The sequence below is a fragment of the Hyla sarda genome, chromosome 1, assembly GCF_029499605.1.
Source record: "Hyla sarda isolate aHylSar1 chromosome 1, aHylSar1.hap1, whole genome shotgun sequence".
Lineage (NCBI taxonomy): Eukaryota > Metazoa > Chordata > Amphibia > Anura > Hylidae > Hyla > Hyla sarda.
The window spans coordinates 443054183-443068971 of NC_079189.1; the positions used below are offsets into that span (position 1 = coordinate 443054183).

The window sequence follows — 14789 nt, forward strand, 5'->3', positions numbered from 1 at the left end:
CCCAGTAGTGGGACACCTGCGATCAGACATCTTATTCCCCTTTGGATAGGGGACGAGATGTCTAGGGGCGGAGTACCCCTTTAAATGTCTGAAGACCCCATTTAGGGTAAAGTCACATATAGCATATCCGCAGCAGAATTAATCCAGCTCAGTGAAAGGCGGGACACGTCTTTACCCTTCACATGAGCACATGTTATCTACATTTGGTTGTTTCATTGACATAGATTTTGCTAAATCTAGAGCAATACTTGTGATAGTTGACATTCCATCCATTACTCAGAATGCCTGTATTATGTTGTCACAATCAGCCAGTGATGAGAGGTAAGTGCTGCAATTGTCTGAATACTTCAGTGTGCAGTGTACTGACATGTGGAAGTATCTATGTGGTCTTTAACAATTGGCGAATGAGTTTGAAAACATTCCTGAACTAGACCTAGAAATGGAAAAGATGTTAACTGAAGATACAATATTGAAATATCAAATATCTCATTAAAATAACATGAGGGCTGGAAATGTAGGCTGGTAGCAAAACCGAATTATAATGAGGTAGCTTGACGTAACAATAAAGCAACAAGATATAAAACTATATAAGCTACATTACACTACACAAGATTATTACGTGACTGGTTCCTATGTTTTATTACTTTTAGGCCATTTGCAGCCATTTATTAAATAAGCCTCAAGGACTAGTTAGACACATGACTCCTACACACTCCTGCGATGGCACATGATCCTGAAAGGGGAAAGCTTTGGAAACACTGTAGAAATCCTCTTGCAGGGTTTGAGAATATCTGCAGTGTAAAGACTCATGGGGGGACAAACAGAAGAATCACCAGTGGAAACTTGGGATCTATCGATTGCACTGTTACACTGTTCAATGCTAAGTATTTATTTATTTACAATTTTTTTGTCCCCATAGGGAAGTGTTCTCCAAACAGTGTGCCAAAAGCTGTCCGGACATACTGGGAGTTGTAGTTTTGCAACAGCTGAAGGCACACTTTTTGGACAACACTGCCATGGGGACTACTATTTGCAATCTTGTGATTGCAGACACTGAACAATGCTGTGCCATAGGAGTGCATAGCACAGCACTGATCAGTGTCATCAGTGCTCCATTACTACAGGCTGCCTGTATTATTGGAGCACCGATAGGATGGGAAGGAGGAAGGTAGGGATCCTCCGCCTGTCCTCTCAGCTGATCGGGACCCCACAGCATTTTGCCACGGATGTCCCGATCAGCTCCACTAAGCTACCGGCACTTGTCGTTGGCATTTTAGAGACACTGCTATCAGCTTTGACATCACCCGCAGATGTCCAGCATTAGCCAGTATGAAGAGAGCTCAGCTCCTGAGCTCGCTTCATACACCCGCCTCACGGCTGCGCTGTATACATACGGAGGCCAGTTATGGAGTGGTTAACTCACCTCCTCACAGCACTAGGCACTTCTGGGAGGAGAGACATTCAGTCGCACAATGACCCAGACCGCACCGCAGGGGAGCATAGCATACAGTTGCTGACGGAGCCCGACTCTGCTCCAGTGTTTCCTCTGATTGTCGGCTTCCGTGCGCACGTCACGGCCCCCCTGGTGTGTGGCCATCGCTAAATTTTGCAAAGGGCCAAATCGTTACATCGCGATCTTCAATTATCTCAGTTCATATGTATATACATACATACATACATGTATATACATACATATACACACAAACAAAATTTTAAGATTATGACTATATCAAGTCTTTAGCACATCATGCTGCAAAAAAACATAATGGGGTTTTCCAACCCCACCCACACATCCCACCAACACATATACACACACACACACACTTACAGATCATCATAGGGGAAATACTGCAATTGTTCAAATGTATAGAACAGTTTCTCTTTATCAGAAAAAGTAATGACTGCTCATCCAGTTCTTACATTTCAGAAGAATTTCTCAATAATACATTACATCACCTTCCCTGTACTTGCAAATTTAGATCCCTTGTTATAAGAGAGCAAAGAGCAAAGCAAGAACAACAATCATGGAATCCTTAGATATCACATACTGAAGCCATGCAAGTTCATAGAACTCGTGCCACCTTACAAACACTGCATCAAACACATGCAAGTGCTGAAAATGCCCTAAACTGTCCCTCTTAAAGGGGTTCTCCAGTGCATAGACATTTTATCCCCTATCCAAAGGAAAGGTGATAAGATGCCTGATCGCGGGAGTCCTGCCGCTGGGGACCCCGTGATCTTGCACGCAGCACCCCGTTTATAATCAGTCCCCGGAGCGTGTGCGCTCCGGGTCTGATTACCGGTGACCACAGGGCCGACGGCGTGTGACATCACGTCTCCGCCCCCTGTGACGTCACACACCGCCCCTCAATGCAAGCCTACGGGAGGGGGCGTGATAGCTGTCACGCCCCCTCCCATAGGCTTGCATTGAGGGGCAGAGTAACGTCACACGGGGGCAGAGGCGTGACGTCACACGCCGTCGGCTCTGTGGTCGCCGGTAATCAGACCTGGAGCGAACACGCTTCAGGGACTGATTATAAACGGATGCAAGCCGCGTGCAAGATCACGGGGGTCCCCAGCGACGGGACTCCCGTGATCAGGCATCTTATCCCCTATCCTTTGGATAGGGGATAAGATGTCTAAGCAAGGAGAACCCCTTTAACGTCTCATCTGTGGCTGTCCTCAGGTTATCCAGATCTTGCCATAGATCAAGAGAATTGTTCTCATTAGATAACACAACGTCAATTAGGGTCTCAGACAGAGAGAAAATAAAGCACTGAAGCATGTCTCAGTACAGAGGTAACCTTCAATTTTTTGGTAAAATAATTGCTTTCCAAACTTAAAGGGGTACTCTGCCCCTAGACAGGATAGGGGATAAGATGTCTGATGTGGGGGTCCCGCCACTGGGAATCCCCATAATCTCCCTGCTGCAACCGGCATCCGTCACGCCCCTTCCCATAGACTTGCATTGAGGGAAGTGGCCATGATGTCACGAGCCTCTGCCCCACACCACCAGTCATCCTGCACAGAGCGAAGTCCGCTCCGTGCACTGGGTGTCTGGAGTGCCGCAGCCGAGATCGCGGGGGTCCCAAGCACGGGACCCCTGCGATCATCCATCTTATCCCCTATCCTTTGGATAGAGGATAAGATGTCTAGGGGCAGAGTAGTCCTTAAACTGTAGCAATGGACTTATCTGGAAAAATCTGATTCACTGCTGTTCATGGTCAACCAGATATATGTTCAACATCAGCTATTCACAGGATCAAACTTTTGTTTATGTCAACATGAGTTCATCCGATTGGGAATCACGTTGACTCACCAGAAGACATTAAGAAGTTTGTCTGAATAGAAAGGATGTGGCATTTGCACAAAACTTGCAGTCCTGCTATGGCTCAGAAGCCGATGCTAATAAAATTGTCATTTTTTATTTGTTAGATAAGGTTGCTAAAGATAGTATTTTTTTAGTCGTCTTCTTATTCCTACGACATTATCCTTTCAGGTAACAGACATAAAATGTTCCACTATGAATATTCAAAAGTGTGAACTAATGGGATGTCCTACCAGTAACCAAGAATCACAGCAAAATCCATAATAAAAAAAATATATAAAAAGAACATCCATTCAGAAATTAACATGTTTTTTCTTCTTTAAGAAATGTTGCAGACTTTGCTGCAGAAACACTGTGGATCCACAGCTGAATCTATAGCTGCAGATTTTTAAACCCATTGATTTTTTACTTTACTTTTGCTGCACATTTTGGCATGGAAATGCTGATAATTTCCTGTGGATGAAAAGCCTCAGCAGTACGCTAGATAAATGTGTGTGTGTGTGTGTGTGTGTGTATCATTTTCAGAAGTAATAACAGCTCAAGACATAGGGGGAAATTTATGAAGCTAGTAAGCATGGCTTTATGCGTCAAAACGTGTCCGGAGAAGAGGCATGACCTCCTACAATACCAAATTTATTACAATTTACGCTAGAGAGCAAGTGTTAATTACATCAGAAATCTACACTGGCTCAGAGCTCCCGTACATTTTAAAGGGCAGCGTGCAGTCACCTGCTCAAGTACCTAATTCATTTACAGATGTGCACCTATATATCACATATATGCACATATATCACGCAAACGGGAAGCCAGCAGGTTTTTATGCAAGACTGGTGTGGGAAATCTCGTCTTAGTAAATTGTTTTGTTTACACATGTATTTGCTGAAACATGTGTGTCAGGAGAACTGACAGGTCCTCTAAAAATACTTGGGAATAAAGTGTTAATCATAAGCTCTTAACAAACGTTCCAGAAACAGACAAGACAATACACAGTGTAAGATGACACGAAGAACAGTCATTACTCTATTGGGGAGGTTGAAAGCAAGGGAAACACTTGTAATTTTTGAATAGGTTTTCAGCTAGTTGTTCTTTGAACAGTAGCAATAAACAATCAATTGTGTACACTGAATACATGTCTGACATGATGGTCATAATGAAGTCTCACTAGACTGCTATTATTATAAGAATTGAAAAGGTGACCACAGGTCTGTCACAACACCTACAGCCAGTTAGACATTGCCTACTCATGTTGATGGATTAGGTAAAAAGAAAATATACCATAATATTGGAAAGCATCGATTGTAAAAATAGAAATGATGCAGTAGGGCGCCGTCATTATTTAGCAGTGTCTAGCTACAATTCTTAAGAGATCTTGAGGGACATACTTGACTAAGAGCCCTAAGTTTTGTGAAGGGACATAAGAATCTCTTACCGACACCTGCAGATAACGCAGGATAACAGTGATGCTCCCCTCAGCAATTGCCATTAAAGCATGCATTGACTGTTGCCATGCAACAGCACTAGCAAATTCCACCAGACATCTTTCTTTGCAGCACCGACATTATGATTATGGGTGAGGGTGGATCCAAATTGGGTAGATTTTCTGCAGATTTTACCTGTAAACAGTGCAGGAAAAGATGCTGGGGACATTGCAATAATATGTATTGTAGTCAGGGCCCAATATCCCTGACTACAATACATATTGATTTAATGTACTAACGGCTCACAGAAACAGGCAACACACTGGATGGATGATCACACTGCACAAGTTATTATTGGGCCCTCTTATATTATGTTCTGTACCAGAACAAGGGACTTAGAAGAGGATAATACACTCCTGTCTAAGAGATGCCTTTGTTTTCCACAATCCCACTTTAATAAAAAAAAAAGAAAGAAAAAGAAGACACTTTAATTACTGCAAGAAAGAGCTGAGAAGGCCGATCTCTCCTAATCATTGACTGCTGGAAAAGTGAATGGAAAACAAAGGGAGAACTACTTGAGGCAAAGAAACAAAACAAAGTGGTTACAGCTCCCATCTAGATGTTTTTCTCAAGTCTGCAATTAAAAATAAAAATAGAAAGCAGAACGGGAACTCTAAAATGGGCCGGGAAAACAAGGTTGGCTCAAGCGCTTTTAATGAGTATATGAAGAAGAATGCCAGCCCTGTGCCAATAGCCCAATCTTCCAGCGGGTTTACTTAATAAGTTGCATGGTAAAAAACCTACTATAGAGTACCATCCCTCTGTGACACTAGATGACAGATATTTTAAGCAGTAAACTATGCCGGTATAAGTGTTCCTGTACAGTTACCCTTCCTAGGTTTACTCTCTTTACTTTTAAGGCAGCTTAGAAGCCTCTGCCATCACTCACTTAAAGCTCTTCTGATAACCTGCCACTTACTACAAGAATGGATGCAAAGTACCCAGATCACCAACTACTATAAGACCATCACACTTCCTTCACTGACAACATCCCAGAGCAATGAGGATCATAAAACACACCACAGAATGTTAACTGGGTTATTCAAATACTAAAAGGTTATTCCCAATCCACAGGATAGAGGATTGGTAGCTGATTGGTGGGGTCCGGCCAATAAGGACCCCCTGTGTTTACGGGAAACAGAAGTGGTCTACCAAGAAAATGAAGGACCAGCGCACATGCTCAACCATTATTCCATTCATTCTGTATTAGACTTCCAAACATTGAAAATGCTTATATGTTAAGAAGTTCGATAAACAGTAAATGTTGTGGTGACTGTGGATAGCGGATAACATATGAACTTGGAACAACCTCTTTGAGTCTTATGACATGAATAACCTGCTTGTAACATCTTATAATGTAAATATAGATTTTTTTGATTTTGTTTATTTACCAGTTTGTTTGTTTTTTACTCCTTTTTAGGCACAGCCCATTAAGGCCTTAAAGGGGTACAGTGATCCCTTAACTTACAATTGCCTCAATATACAATAGCTTCAACATACGATGGTCTTTTCTGGACCATTGTAACCTGAAACCAGACTTAACATACAATACTACAGACAGTCCAGATCTGCGAAACGTGTCAATGGCTGGAGGAACCGACCAATCAGAATGGGCATTTTACTGGTAAAACAACTGTATTTCTGAAGCATATGCACAGATTTCCTGTGTGGAAGCCCCTCCATACAGTACAGGGTGGTATTACATGTTCTGTATTACTCTTAACCTATGCCAGGATTAGCTAGGTAAGGGCAGCTCCATTTTACTTTTTTAGGAAATTGGGGGTGATGTATCAAAACCTGTGCAGAGGAAGAGTGGGGTAGTTGCCTATAGCAACTAATCAGGTTGCTTCTTTCATTGTTAAAGAAGCCAGTGAAAAATGAAGGAAGTGATCTGATTGGTTGCCATTTCCTTTACACAGGTTTTGATAAATCTCCCCCATTGTGTGTACTGTACAGGACCCTGAAGAAGCTCCTGTCCTCTTCATAGATAATGATTTACAATTATATGTAAGGACTTGCTTTATCTGTATAAGTTCTCTGCTTATTTTTGTTTAATCCTCAACAATGGTTTCAACAAACAATGATCACCCTGGAACCAATTAATATTGTAACTTGAGGGACCACTGTACTCAGGTGAAGAACTGTTAAACAAATTTGTAAATGAACTTCTAGTAAAAAGAAAGTTGATTCTAAGGAGTGTCAAGGCACTGCTACATTAAACTTGACTGACATAATATCTGATACAGAGAATTATGAACCAAAATCTGTCTCTAAAGCAAATTATTTAAAATCTCCTCTGATGTGAAGAAAGAAGGTACAAAATTGACTCAACAAAAACAAACTTATGAATACATTAACGGAGTAGAATTGAGAACAAATGAGTGAACAACTTCAGTCTAAACGCAGAGGTCCAGATTTATCAAAGTGTGAGAGAGAAAAATAGAGGGGTTTCTCCAGCAACCAATCACAGCTCAGGTTTCATTTTACCTGAGCTCGTTAGCTGAGCTGTGATTGGTGGCTGTGGGATTATCACTAGTGTGGTTTACATCAAAACTTAACTCATTGGGAGACAAAGCCTTTTGGAAAGTGGCCGCTGTGGCAATCAGCTGAGATTTCTGGGGATTGCTCCTGGAACCATTGGCAAACAGCTTATTTGGTCAGGGAAAGCTGCAGAGAGTCTGGTATTTCCCTTGTACATGGACAGGAATAAAAATAAGAGTGGGGTAATTTACCTAGACTTGTGTTTTATACGCTAATCTTAACTAAACCAGTCCAGCATCAGCTTATTCATGAGTCATGGACAAGAGATGTCACAGGGACAAGGCTGCATGAGTAGGTGCACCAATCACCTCCCACCACCACAAGGGACGGACACAAGGATTTCTAACACTGTGAGCTAATTAAAATAGGTATTTTTATAATAAATATTGGTGATAGTACATAATCTTGACCAGGTACAATTTTATGCATCTCCGTAACATTTTGATTAATTTTTTTTGTGGCATTTGACAGGTACACTTTAAGAAGCCATATTTGCGGCACTAATTTGCTCCCACGTTTTTTTGCATTGAGTAAATTAACATGAATTCTGCACAACTTCATGGTCAAATTTGCAATGTGTAATCTTATCAGGACTGAATAATAAATGTGGGCCACTGTTACAAGAGCTGTTAAAAAGACAAGGTTTTACATCTATGCAAACCTAACAAAACAAAAAAAGGCCAAAAAAAAAAAGCCAAGCTTAAGGAAGAAACATAAGGATTAATGTGAGAGAAACAAATCTGGAGCTGTTTGCATTCTAGGAGAAGAAAAGGCTTTAATAAAAATAAACATTCCCCTCTACTTTGTAGAGACAAGTACTGTTTACTTAGCAAATGCTGTTTACTTAAGAAATGGTGACTTGCCTGAAAGTACTGAGCAGTCAGGTGTGCGTTACACAGCGCAGACCAAACTTCTAAAACTGTATCAAACTTTATGAACAATGAACAGAACAGTGATCATTACTGCCCATATTTAACAAGTATAACAAGCCATATTCTACCATCTGAACTGACAAAGCAATGACTGCATGGCATCCATAATAAATCAACAAATGTTGTACAGTTGCGTGTTTCCATGTCCAACCTCAAATTGGGTAGGAGAGTAAATCTAAATATACATTTTATGAACACATAAGGCTGTACATCTTAGGCTCTGTCGAAATCTACGCCTGAGCCTCCGCTGCAGATTTCATTATACTGTATGCCATGTGCCTGAAAACATTCGTAGCAGGTAGTGTACTAAAAAGAGGTTTTTAAAAAATTTTTACTGACATAATATAACAGATAACTATTTATAATTTCTATTAAATGACACTACACACACAATGCACCAACTACTGAGAAAAGCGCAAAATAAACGTTGTGGACAGCAAGACAGCTATACAAGGTTGTATTCATGTTCAACTTCATCAGATTTTAAGATTTAATGTCAGTAAATAGCTTCCATTGCCCTAATCACACCCCTTTTTACAGTTTCTTGACAAGCCCTCCTTTCCCGGGATAGGTATAATCCTGCCCATCACTTTATATTCCCTTCATGATTAAGTTACTGTCCATCTGGCTGATTTCCTGAATTGTCAAACTATAAATCCTTATATCTCGGCAACAGGAGGGCATATGAAGAAACTGTAAAAAAAGGTTTGTGAACAGGGTGCCCCAGGCTCTTTAAAGGAGTACTCCAGTGGAAAACAATTGTTTCTGGTGCCAGAAAGCTTAACAGATTTGTAAATTACTTCTATTTAAAAATCTTAACCCTTCCAGTACTTTTCAGCTCCTGTATGCTCCAGAGGAAGTTCTTTTCTTTTTGAATTTATTTTCTGTCTGACCACAATGCTCTCTGCTGACACCTCTGTCCATGTCAGGAACTGTCCAGAGTAGGAGTAAATCCCCATAGCAAACCTATTCTGCTCTGGACAGTTCCTGACATGGACAGAGGTGTCAGCAGAGAGCATTGTGGTCAGACAGAAAATAAATTCAAAAAGAAAAGAACTTCCTCTGGAGCATACAGGAGCTGAAAAGTACTGGAAGGGTTAAGATTTTTAAATAGAAGTAATTTACAAATTTGTTTAACTTTCTGGCACCAGTTGATTTAATAAATGGTTTACCACCGTAGTACCCCTTTAATGGTAATGCAATTTACTTTTTTTTTAGGTCACTCCAAATGGGTGCATTCAACAACCCAGAAATTGTCACTGTAGGTAAATTCACATGTGAATGGGGCTTCCAGGAGACGTAAACAACAACAACTTCATTCCGATGCAATAAATAATAAATTCTGCAATAAATCTGCCACGTGTGAATATACTAATTGGATAAAGTATAAATGAAAAAACAGGCAAACGCAAAGATTAACAATGTGTAGTGTATACTACTAAGGGGCATTTCAAAATAGAACATACAATTAAAGCAAACTTGTCAGGTGATTTATTTTGTCCCATCTTAGAGCAGGATATAATATAGAGAGAGTAGTTGTGATATACACATTTCTGATTTTAAGCAGAAATTCTGAGTAAGGAATCACCATAAATATTTCTTAGTAAAAAAGTAAAGGAAATCAGGAAAGGATTCCAAAGAGTGACCTAACTCCAGGACTCTCACAGCCTCTCCTAGGACTCCTGTAGTCAGGGTTTACCTTGCTTTTTACTCAGAAATCCTGCTTTGAATTATATTACACCAATATATCACAGAATTCAGCTATTCTCCTATCATATACTGCTTTCAGATAGGGCAGAATAATTGACCCTTAAAAAAACATTTATATAAATGGCTGCCATAACTAATATGATCCATAGTTTGGTAAACAAAAGGTAGTTTTTTTTATTTTTACCAAAGTAAAATACACAATTACATGTACATGGTCAGACATATGTAATAAGTAGTCATGAAGATAAATATGTACTTAAAAAGGAATCTACCAGTAGGAAAATGGTGCGCATCTGAGGACACAGTTTTTTAACCAGAGAGATGCCGAATGTGGGGATATTGGCATTTAAAGGGGTACTCCGGTGGAATATATATATATATATATATATATATATATATATATAATTTTTTTTTTTTTTTTTTTTTTTTTTTTTATTAACTGGTGCCAGAAAGTTAAACAGATTTTTAAATTACTTCTATTAAAAAATCTTTATCTTCCAGTACTTTTAAGCAGCTGTATGCTACAAAAGCAGGGATGTGGAAATCCTATAGCCCGACGCCCGGGACAAGTAGTTTTGGGCGCCGGGCAGGTGAATTGTTCACAGATTTAGCCCTGTATCGGGCTAGCAGGGACAGACCGACGTCCCCCTTATTTTTCTTTAATGTCGGTGTGAGGCGCAGGAGCGGATGGAAGTCTACACCTCACACCGGCGCTTAGAGTATATGGAGGGGGCGGCGGCCCCCAGCTGACTGCAGAGCCCCCTTATCTCTCCTCCCGGAGGATGCAGCTCTACACAAGAAGACACAGCAGGGGGAGAGAGAGGATGTTGACAGCTCCGTGCACAGCTCCATCCCCCGCACACAGCTCCCCCCTCCCCCTCCCCGGCTCTGTCTAGACAGGACCTAATCCACCACGGGGAGGTTGCTAGTTTGCACGGGGAAAACACAGAGCAGGGGGGAGGGGAGAGAGGACGGAAATCTCACCTCACACCGGCCAGGACTACAGCTCTGATGTCCACTCATGGCGGCTCAGGTGAGGAGACCAAGAATGCAGGCGGCGGCAGGAAGGGTGGTTGTATATGTAGGGTGTGAGTGTATGTGTGATGTGTGTATGTAATGTATGATGGGGGGGGGGGATGGTGTATATCAGTGTTTCCCAACCAGGGTGCCTCCAGCTGTAATTCCCAGTATTCCTTGACACAGACTATGGCTCTGCAGCTGACACAAACCAAAACTACAACTCCCAGCATGTTACACAATAACCTTAACTGTACTATACAGTGCAACATGCTGCAACACCCACACAACCATAGGCTGTATCAGGGCATGCTGGGAGTTGTAGTTATCTAGTAACTAAATGCAACTTCCAGCATTTTCTGACACAAAATGCAGCACACAAACTGGAGAAGCAGAACCCCCCCCCCCAGTAACACATAAGTCCCTATTGAGACTGAAAAAAAGTGATTAAAATATTTTAAAAAGTGCGTATACATGTGAATAAGCCCCTTTCCTAATAAAAGTTTCCAATTTTCTTTAAATAAAAATAATGTACAAAAATAAACATAAGTGGTATCGCTGCATGTGGAAATGTCCAGACTATTAAAATATGATGTTAATTAAACCGTACGGGGAACGGTGGAAATGTAAAGAATAGTCCAGAATTGTTCATTTTTGGTCACTTCATATGAGAAATTTTTTATAAGGTGATCAAAAAGTTACATCTAGACTTTTCTGGGCTCGGGTGTAAGGAGCTACAGCTCTCCCTCCTCTAATACCCTGACATGCTGCGATCGCCTATTAAACCATTAGATCATCACTGTCAGCAGTGTCTAAAGGGATCTTATATCCATCCCTGGTGGTCTAGTGGGGGGGGGGGATCAGACTATTTTGGTGGAAATTATTTTATCTGCCAGGACAAGTGGATTTTCTTGAGGGACAAGTAGATTGTGTTCCGCTTTAGTCCCTTGGACAAGTAGTTTTTTTTTAATTTCCACACCCCTGAAAAGGAAATTTTCTTTTTGAATTTCTTTTCAGTTTGACCACAGTGCTCTCTTCTGACACCTCTGTCTGTGTCAGGAACTGTCCAGAGCAGCATAGGTTTGCTATGGGGATTTTCTTCTACTCTGGACAGTTCCAGATACTGCATCAGGTGTAAGCAGAGAGCACTGTGGACAAGACAAAAAAGAAATTAAAAAAGAAAAGAATTTCCTCTGTAGCATACAGCTGCTTAAAAGTACTGGAAGGATAAAGATTTTTTTTAATAGAAGTAATTTACAAATCTGTAAAAAATAAAAATAAAATAATAATAATAATAATAATAATAATAATAATAATAATAAAACGTTTCCACCGGAGTACCCCTTTAATAAAATCCTGTATTGACAAAGGAAAGTCCAACATCTAAAATCTGTAGAACCATATTGCACATTGTGCTCGTGATGAGTATAAGTACCATGTATTGATGAGATGCACTAGTTACTCCTCCCTCCCAACAGATACCTGTGACAGTTTCTCATCATCACTTCTATAGTGATAAATCTGTCATTCCCAGACAGGCATCAGCACGGGGAGAGACAACTAATGCAATCCATGAATACATTGGACTCCTACTCACAATTGTCAGCAGTTTCATTTTCCTGTTGGCAGGTTCCCTTTTAATCCTGGTTTTCTAACCAATATGCAGACAAACTGCCTCTTACACTACTGTACTGTAAAAATATGACAAAATAACTATTTGGAGTAATGTAGGAAAAAAGATTTGTAAATTATTTCAGTTTAAAAATCTTAATCCTTAAAGTATTTATCAGCTGTTGTATGCTCCAGAGGAAGTTGTGTTGTTCTTTCCAGTCTGATCACAGAGCCCTTTTCCGCCATGTAAGGAACTACCCAATGCATGAGCACAGTGCTCCTGACAGATTCCGACACAGACAGAGGTGTCAGCAGACAGCACTCTGGTCAGACTGGAAAGAACTACACAACTTCCTGTGGAGCATATTTCAGCTCATAAGTACTGGGAGGCTTAAGACTTGTGAAGAGAAGTAATTTACAAGTCTGTATAACTTTCTGGCACCATTTGATTTGAAAACTATTTTCCCTCCAAAGTACCCATTTAAAGTACATTCTCTAGAGCTGCGGATCTTATAAAAGTGTTCCTAACCTGAATGCAAAGAGTTTAACGGTTTGTCATATTTTTTTTACCATTTAAGTACCCCTCTAAAGGTGTAACTCCAGTGCCAGAAGGTTAAACAGATTTGTAATTGACTTCTATTAAAAAAATCTTTACCCTTCCAATACTTTTTAGCAGCTGTATGCTACAAAAGAAATTATTTTCCTTTGTCTCTTGTCCACATTGCACTCTGCTGACACCTCTGTCCGTGTCAGGAACTGTCCAGAGCAGCAGAGATTTGCAATGGGGATTTTCTCCTGCTCTGGACAGTACCTGATACGGGCATCATATGTCAGCAGAGAGCACTGTGGACAAGAAAAAAAGAAATTCAAAAAGAAAATAATTTTCTCTGTAGTGTACAGCTGCTAAAAAGTACTGAAAGGGTAAAGATTTTTTTTTATAGAAGTTTTTACAAATCTGTTTAACTTTCTGGCACCATGCGATTTAAAAAAAAAAATAAATTCCACCGGAGTAACCCTTTAATGGGATTATCTATCCTTTTAGAGAGAAAGTCTGTAGATGTATGCTGCATTAAATACCAAAATTTAAAATATCAGAGAGAGTAAAACTAACTGACTCTAAAATGTTTCAAAAAAATACTTATTTTAAAACAGACCCATGGCCCCAGGGAAGTGTTTCCAGCTTTTCTCCCGGCTAGCTCGGCTTGATTGATAGGCCATCAATATTAGATTTGTGGGAGACTTTCAGCACCCCCACTGGTCAGTTATTTGAAAGGGCTGCAGCACTTGTAAACTATGCAGACACATCAGCTGCAAGCAGGTTCATACTTACAAAATGCTAAATGCTTAGTGGTGGTGGTGCAATGCAATCAACAGGACAACACTGCAAGTTCCAAAAATACAGCATTTGTATGAACCAGCTTGAAGCCTAGGTAAAACATCAAGGAGGTATTCCCATCTGGACATTTATGGAATATCCACAGACAAAATGCTATCAATGTCTGTCTCGAAATCAGGATGGACCCTTAGTACCAGATCTGTGATGGAGTGACTCACTACACTGTTCAGCCATTGAATAAACCATGGCACTTGTTCAAGGTCTGCTGCCATTTAACAGGAAATTCCTTTGGATATACCTTACATGTTCAGATGGGGTGTCCATAATGGCATAAAGGTGTTATATTCTCAGGTCCTACCATCTCAAGATTTAGTGCCCTATGACCCCCTCCAGCCATGTTGTGGCTGCTAAAGGTAGTCAGGAAGTCAAATGGCTCTTTTACGTACTTTCCAAATCTCCAATTGACTTAAAAAGGAAAACAGTCACCCGTTCACCCGCACTATAACCAGGTTAAAGTGCGGGTGAACAAGAGACCGAAGTGGGGTCTCGTACTTCTATACCTACCTGCAGTCCAGAACCCCGATCCTTTGAAGGTCCCCCTCTTTCAGGGCTGGATTTAAATATTCCTAAGCGCTGGTCACGTGAGCTCTCGTGCCTACTGAGCGCTCACGTGACCAATGCTTATGAATATTTAAATCTAGCCAGCGGGCCTTCCTCAAAGCTCAAGTCAGTGCTGGAAGAAGGGGACCTTCGGAGGATCAGGGTTCTGGACTGCAGGTAGGTATACCAGTGCGAGACCCCGCATCGGTCTCCTGTTCACCCACGCTATATCCCGG

At 40.8% G+C, this 14789-nt stretch overlaps 1 protein-coding gene across 17 annotated transcripts in view; it reads right to left on the bottom strand.

Moving 5' to 3' along the window:
* The window catches only part of FBRSL1 (fibrosin like 1), a 675174-nt gene that overhangs the window by 515075 nt on the left and 145310 nt on the right, over positions 1–14789 (bottom strand). The gene's annotated exons all lie outside the window — the stretch shown is intronic.